This window comes from Pristiophorus japonicus, chromosome 2, assembly GCF_044704955.1.
Source record: "Pristiophorus japonicus isolate sPriJap1 chromosome 2, sPriJap1.hap1, whole genome shotgun sequence".
Lineage (NCBI taxonomy): Eukaryota > Metazoa > Chordata > Chondrichthyes > Pristiophoridae > Pristiophorus > Pristiophorus japonicus.
The window spans coordinates 23,980,359-23,986,358 of record NC_091978.1 but is presented as its reverse complement, the minus strand read 5'-3'; positions in this window follow the sequence as shown (position 1 = coordinate 23,986,358).

Here is a 6,000-nt window from a genome sequence, read left to right as displayed (position 1 = left end):
ACTCATGTGCTGGGCTCCATCATCATTTCATTGAGGTTAGGGAAATTCATGGAGCCTCCTCCTGCTAGTTGTTTAATTGTCCACCATTCACGACTGGATGTGGCAGGATTGCAGAGCTTTGATCTAATTCATTGATTGTGGGATCTCTTAGCTCTGTCTATAGCATGCTGCCTCCGCTGCTGAGCATACAACGATTGCTGAGGTGCAGCTTGCCCAGTTTGGCACCTCATTGTTAGGAACACCTGGTGCTGCTCCTGGAATGCTCTTCTACACCCCTCATTGAACTCCGTCTGCACAAGGAAATTGCTGTGGTCACTGCTACCAATGGACAATGCAACAGGTAGATTCATGAGGACGATGACGAGGTCAAGTAGGTTTTTCCCTCGTGTTGGTTCTCTCACGACCTGCTGTAGGTTCAGTCTGACAGCTATGTCCTTCAGCTCGGTCAGTAGTGCTGCTACCAAGCCACTCTTGGTGATGAATATTGAAGACCCAGAGTACATTCTGTGCCCTTGCTACCCTCAGTGCTTCTTCCAAGTGGTATTCAACATGGAGGAGTACTGATTCATCAGCTGAGGGAGGGCGGTAGGTGGTAATCAGCAGGAGGTTTCCTTGCCCATGCTTGACCTGAGACTTCATGGGATCCGGAGTCAATGTTGAGGACTCCAGGGCTACTCCCTCCCAACTGTATCCCACTGTGGGATTGGTCAGACCTGCCGGTGGGACAGGGCCGTCCAAGGTGATGGAGGAGTCTGGGACATTGGTTGAAAAGGGATGATTCTGTGAGTATGAATGTGAGTCAAATTTTTAATCTCATGATACTCCTGTGAAGCACCTTGGGATGTTTCACTGCCTTAAAGGCGCTATATAAATACAAGTAATTGTTGTAGATTCTGTAAGTGTGAATAAGTCGGGCTGTTGCTTGACTAGTCTGGGGGACAGCTCTGCCAATTTTGGCACAAGTCCCCAGATGTTTGTGAGTGGGAGTTTATAGGGTCCACTGGGCTGGATGGGCCGTTGTCGTGTAAGAAGCCGGTGCTGAGGGCAATGGCAGGTGGTCCGTCCCATTTTATTTTCATAATTTTTTCTCGTAGCAACTGCGTGGCTTGCTCAGCCATTTCAGTGGGCCGTTCAGTGTCAACCACATTGCTGTGGGTCTGGAGTCACATATAGGCCAGACCGGGTAAGGTCGGCAGATTTCCTTCCCTAAAAGGCATTCGTCAACCAGAAGGGTTTTTATGTCAATCCAAAGACCGACACAAAGTATCCATTAAAACCATACCCATGTCTTCCTCCTCTACGCACAGCTTCCCTTTTGTTTTGTAATACGCACTACTCTTTCTTTAGTTATCCTCTTGGTCTTTATGTATTTATAAAACATCTTTGGGCTTTTCTCGATTTTATTTGCCAATATTTCGTCATGCCCTCTCCTTGGCTTTCCTAATTTGCTTTGTAATTTCACCCCTGCACTTTCTAGAGTTGACATGCAGAAACACTTTTTTTAACACGAGAGTTGCTATGGTCCGGGGTGAAATGTCTGACAGGGTGGTGGAAGAAGATTCAGTAGTAACTTTCAGCAGGGAAGCTGGTAAATAGATCCACAGGAAACATTTGCAGAGCTATGGGGAAAGCGCAGGGGGAGTGGGACTAATTGGACAACACTTTCAAAGAGGCAGCACAGGCACGATGGGCCGAATGGCCTCCTTCACTGCTGCAGCATTCTATGCTTCGAACAGGTGTGAGATGTGGCTCAGAAGGTTGTGAGTTAAATTCCCACTTCAGAGACTAAAGCACAGTTTCTAATCTGGCACACCACTGCAGTACTGAGGGAGCATTGCACTGTCTGAGGTGCGGTCTTTCAGATGAGACATAAAACCAAGGCCGCATCTGCCCTCATGGATCAAACATAATAACAGAAGAACATAAGAATTAGGAACAGGAGTAGGCCATCTAGCCCCTCGAGCCTGCTCCGCCACTCAACAAGATCATGGCTGATCTGGCCGTGGACTCAGCTCCACTTACCCACCCGCTCCCCATAACCCTTAATTCCCTTATTGGTTAAAAATCTATCTATCTGTGATTTGAATACATTCAATGAGCTAGCCTCAACTGCTTCCTTGGGCAGAGAATTCCACAGATTCACAACCCTCTGGGAGAAGAAATTCCTTCTCAACTCGGTTTTAAATTGGCTCCCCCGTATTTTGAGGCTGTGCCCCCTAGTTCGAGTCTCCCCGACCAGTGGAAACAACCTCTCTGCCTCTATCTTGTCTATCCCTTTCATTATTTTAAATGTTTCGATAAGATCATCCCTCATCCTTCTGAACTCCAATGAGTAAAGACCCAGTCTACTCAATCTATCATAAGGTAACCCCCTCATCTCCGTAATCAGCCTAGTGAATCATCTCTGTACACCCTCCAAAGCTAGTATATCCTTCCTTAAGCAAGGTAACCAAAACCTCACACAGTACTCTAGGTGCGGCCTCACCAATACCCTGTACAGTTGCAGCAGGACCTCCCTGCTTTTGTACTCCATCCCTCTCGCAATAAAGGCCAATATTCCATTTAACTTCCAGATTACCTGCTGCACATGCAAACTAACTTTTTAGGATTCATGCACAAGGACCCCCAGGTCCCTCTGCACCGCAGCATGTTGTAATTTCTCCCCATTCAAATAATATTCCCTTTCACTCTTTTTTTTTCCAAGGTGGATGATCTCACATTTTCCGACATTGTATTCCATCTGCCAAACCTTAGCCCATTTGCTTAACCTACCTAAATCCCTTTGCAGCCTCTCTGTGTCCTCTACACAACCCGCTTTCCCACTAATCTTTGTGTCATCTGCAAAATTTGTTACACTACACTCTGTCCCCTCGATACAAAAAGATTGTTGTGGGACTATTTAAAAGAAGAGTAGGATGGACCAGACCAACTTTATCCTTCAACCAAGATAAAAATACATTATTTGGTTATTATCAGATTGCTGTTTGTTGGACTTTGCTGTGCAAAAATTGGTTGCCGCGTTTCACACTTTATAACAGTTGCTACACTTCAAAAAGTACTTCATTGGCTGCAAAGCACTGTGGGATTGCCTGAGGCCATGAAAGTCGCTACATAAATACAAGTATTTATTGTTATAAGAAGAGCTAACCCTTTATTTGTAAACCTCAGAACATGTTTTCCCATTAGCTCCAAGTGTAAGAAGAGCATATTGACCGGCCTTCCCAGAATAACATTTAAAATATATATATATATAATGAATGTGTGGGTTCAACAGTGTAGTGTACATAGCAATTTAATATTTTCATCCTTGTTTTCCACCTCCATAATAACGCCCGTCTCCACCCCTGCCTCAGCTCATCTGTTGCTGCACAAGATAAAAGTTCAAGGGGTTGGGATTATGGATAGCGGATTGGCTAACTAACAGAAAACAGAGAGTTGGGATAAATGGTTCATTCTCTGGTTGGCAACCAGCAACTAGTGGGGTGCCGCAGGGATCAGTGCTGGGACCCCAACTATTTACAATCTATATTAACGACTTGGAAGAAGGGACGGAGTGTAACGTAGCCAAGTTTGCTGATGATACAAAGATGGGAGGAAAAGCAATGTGTGAGGAGAATACAAAAAAATCTACAAAAGGACATGGACGGTCTAAGTGAGTGGGCAAAAATTTGGCAGATGGAGTATAATGTTGGCAAGTGTGAGGTCATGCACTTTGGCAGAAAAAAACCAAAGAGCATATTATTATTTAAATGGAGAAAGATTGCAAAGTGCCGCAGTACAGCGGGACCTGGGGGTACTTGTGCATGAAACACAAAAGGATAGTATGCAGGTACAGCAAGTGATCAGGAAGGCCAATGGTATATTGGCCTTTATTGCAAAGGGGATGGATTATAAAAGCAGGGAAGTCTTGCTACAGCTATACAAGTTATTGGTGAGGCCACATCTGGAATACTGCATGCAGTTTTGGTTTCCATATTTACAAAAGGATGTACTTGCTTTGGAGGAGTTCAGAGAAGGTTCACTAGGTTGATTCCGGGGATGCGGGGGTTGACTTATGAGGAAAGGTTGAGTAGGTTGGGCTTCTACTCATTGGCGTTCAGAAGAATGAGAGGTGATCTTATCGAAACCTATAAGATTATGAGGGGGCTTGACAAGGTGGATGTAGAGAGGATGTTTCCACTGGTGGGGGAAGACTAGAACGAGAGGGCATGATCTTAGAATAAGGGGCCGCACATTTAAAACAGAGATGAGGAGGAATTTCTTCTCTCAGAGGGTTGTAAATCTCTGGAATTTGCTGCGTTGGAGAGCTGTGGAAGCTGGGACATTGAATAAATTTAAGACAGAAATAGACAGTTTCTTGAGCGATAAGGTGATAAGGGGTTATGGGGAGCGGGCGAGGAAGTGGAGCTGAGTCCATGATCAGATCAGCCATGATCTTATTAAATGGCAGAGCAGGCTCGAGGGGGCCGTATGGCCGACTCCTGTTACTATTTCTTAGGTTGTTATGTTCTTATGAAACCCTCATCCATGCCTTTGTTACCTCTAGACTTGACTATTCCAAAGCATCCTGGCTGGCCCCCCACATTCTACCCTATGAAAACTAGAGGTGATCCAAAATTTGGCAGCCCGTGTCCTAACTTGCACCAAGTCCCGCTCACCCATCACCCCTGAGCTTGCTGACCTACATTGGCTTCCGGTTAAGCAACGCCTCGATTTCAAAATTTCCATCCTTATTTTCAAATCCCTCCATGGCCTCGCCCCTCCCTATCTCTGTAATCTCCTCCAGCCCCACAACCCCCCGAGATGTCTGCACATTCTCTCCATTTCAGCATCCCTGCTTATAATCTTGCAACCATTGGTGGCTTTGCCTTCTGCTGCCTAGGCCCAAAGCTCTTGAACTCCCTGCCTAAACCTCACCGCCTCTCTATCTCTCTTTCCTCCTTCAGGACATTCTTTAAAACATACCTCTTTGACCAAGCTTTTGGTCACCTGCGCTAATTTCTACTTATGTGGCTCGGTGTCAAATTTTTTATCTCATAATACTCCTGTGAAGCGCCTTGGGATGTTTCACTACGTTAAAGGCGTTATATAAATACAATTTGTTGTTGTTGTTTTCAATTCCCTCCATGGCCTCGCACCTCCCTATCTCTATAACTACTCAAGCCCCACAATTCATCGAGATCTCTGCGCTCCTACAATTTTGGCCTCTACTGTACACTCTATTTAATCACCGATTTTCATCGCTCCACAATTGATGACCTTGCCAAGGCCCAAAGCTCTGGAATTCCCTCCCTAAACCTCTCCGCCTCTCTACCTCTCTCTCTTCCCTGAAGGCGAACCTTAAAACCGACCTCTTTGACCAAACTTTTGGTCATGTGCCCATATATATCTCCTCCTGTGGCTCGGTGTCAAATTTTGTTTGGTACCATTTCTGCGAAGCACAAGTTGTTGTTGTTATGATACTGGTTGAGCAATGAAGAGGCCTCACTTTGGCAATGTGTGCAATCGAATTCGTTAAGAAAAAAAACAGTAACTTGTAGCCAACACCGGAAAAGATGAGCACAAAAGCAGTGAGATTGTCGTTACAAACCCAACTAGTTCACTCATTCCTTCAGGGAATGGATACTCCATAACATCACCCACCTCCGCCCTTGCCTCAGCCCATCTGCTGCTGAAACTTTCCTCTAACCCAGTGTCACCTCCACTCTTAAATATTCTAAAGCTCTCCTGGCCGGTCTCATGCTTTAGAAACTTCAGATCATCCAAACTTCTGCTGCCCATATTCTATTCTGCACCAACTCTTGCTTGCTCATCACCCTTGCTGATCACTCCTGCCCTCGCTGACCTACATTGTCGCCCAGTCCTCCGACACTTCCAACTTAACATTTTCTTCCTTGTGTTTAATGGCCTTGCTCCTCCCTAGCTCTGTCAGCTCCTCCAGCCCGACAACCATCCAGAATTCAACATTCCTCTGATGTTGGCCTCTGGTGCATGCTCAAC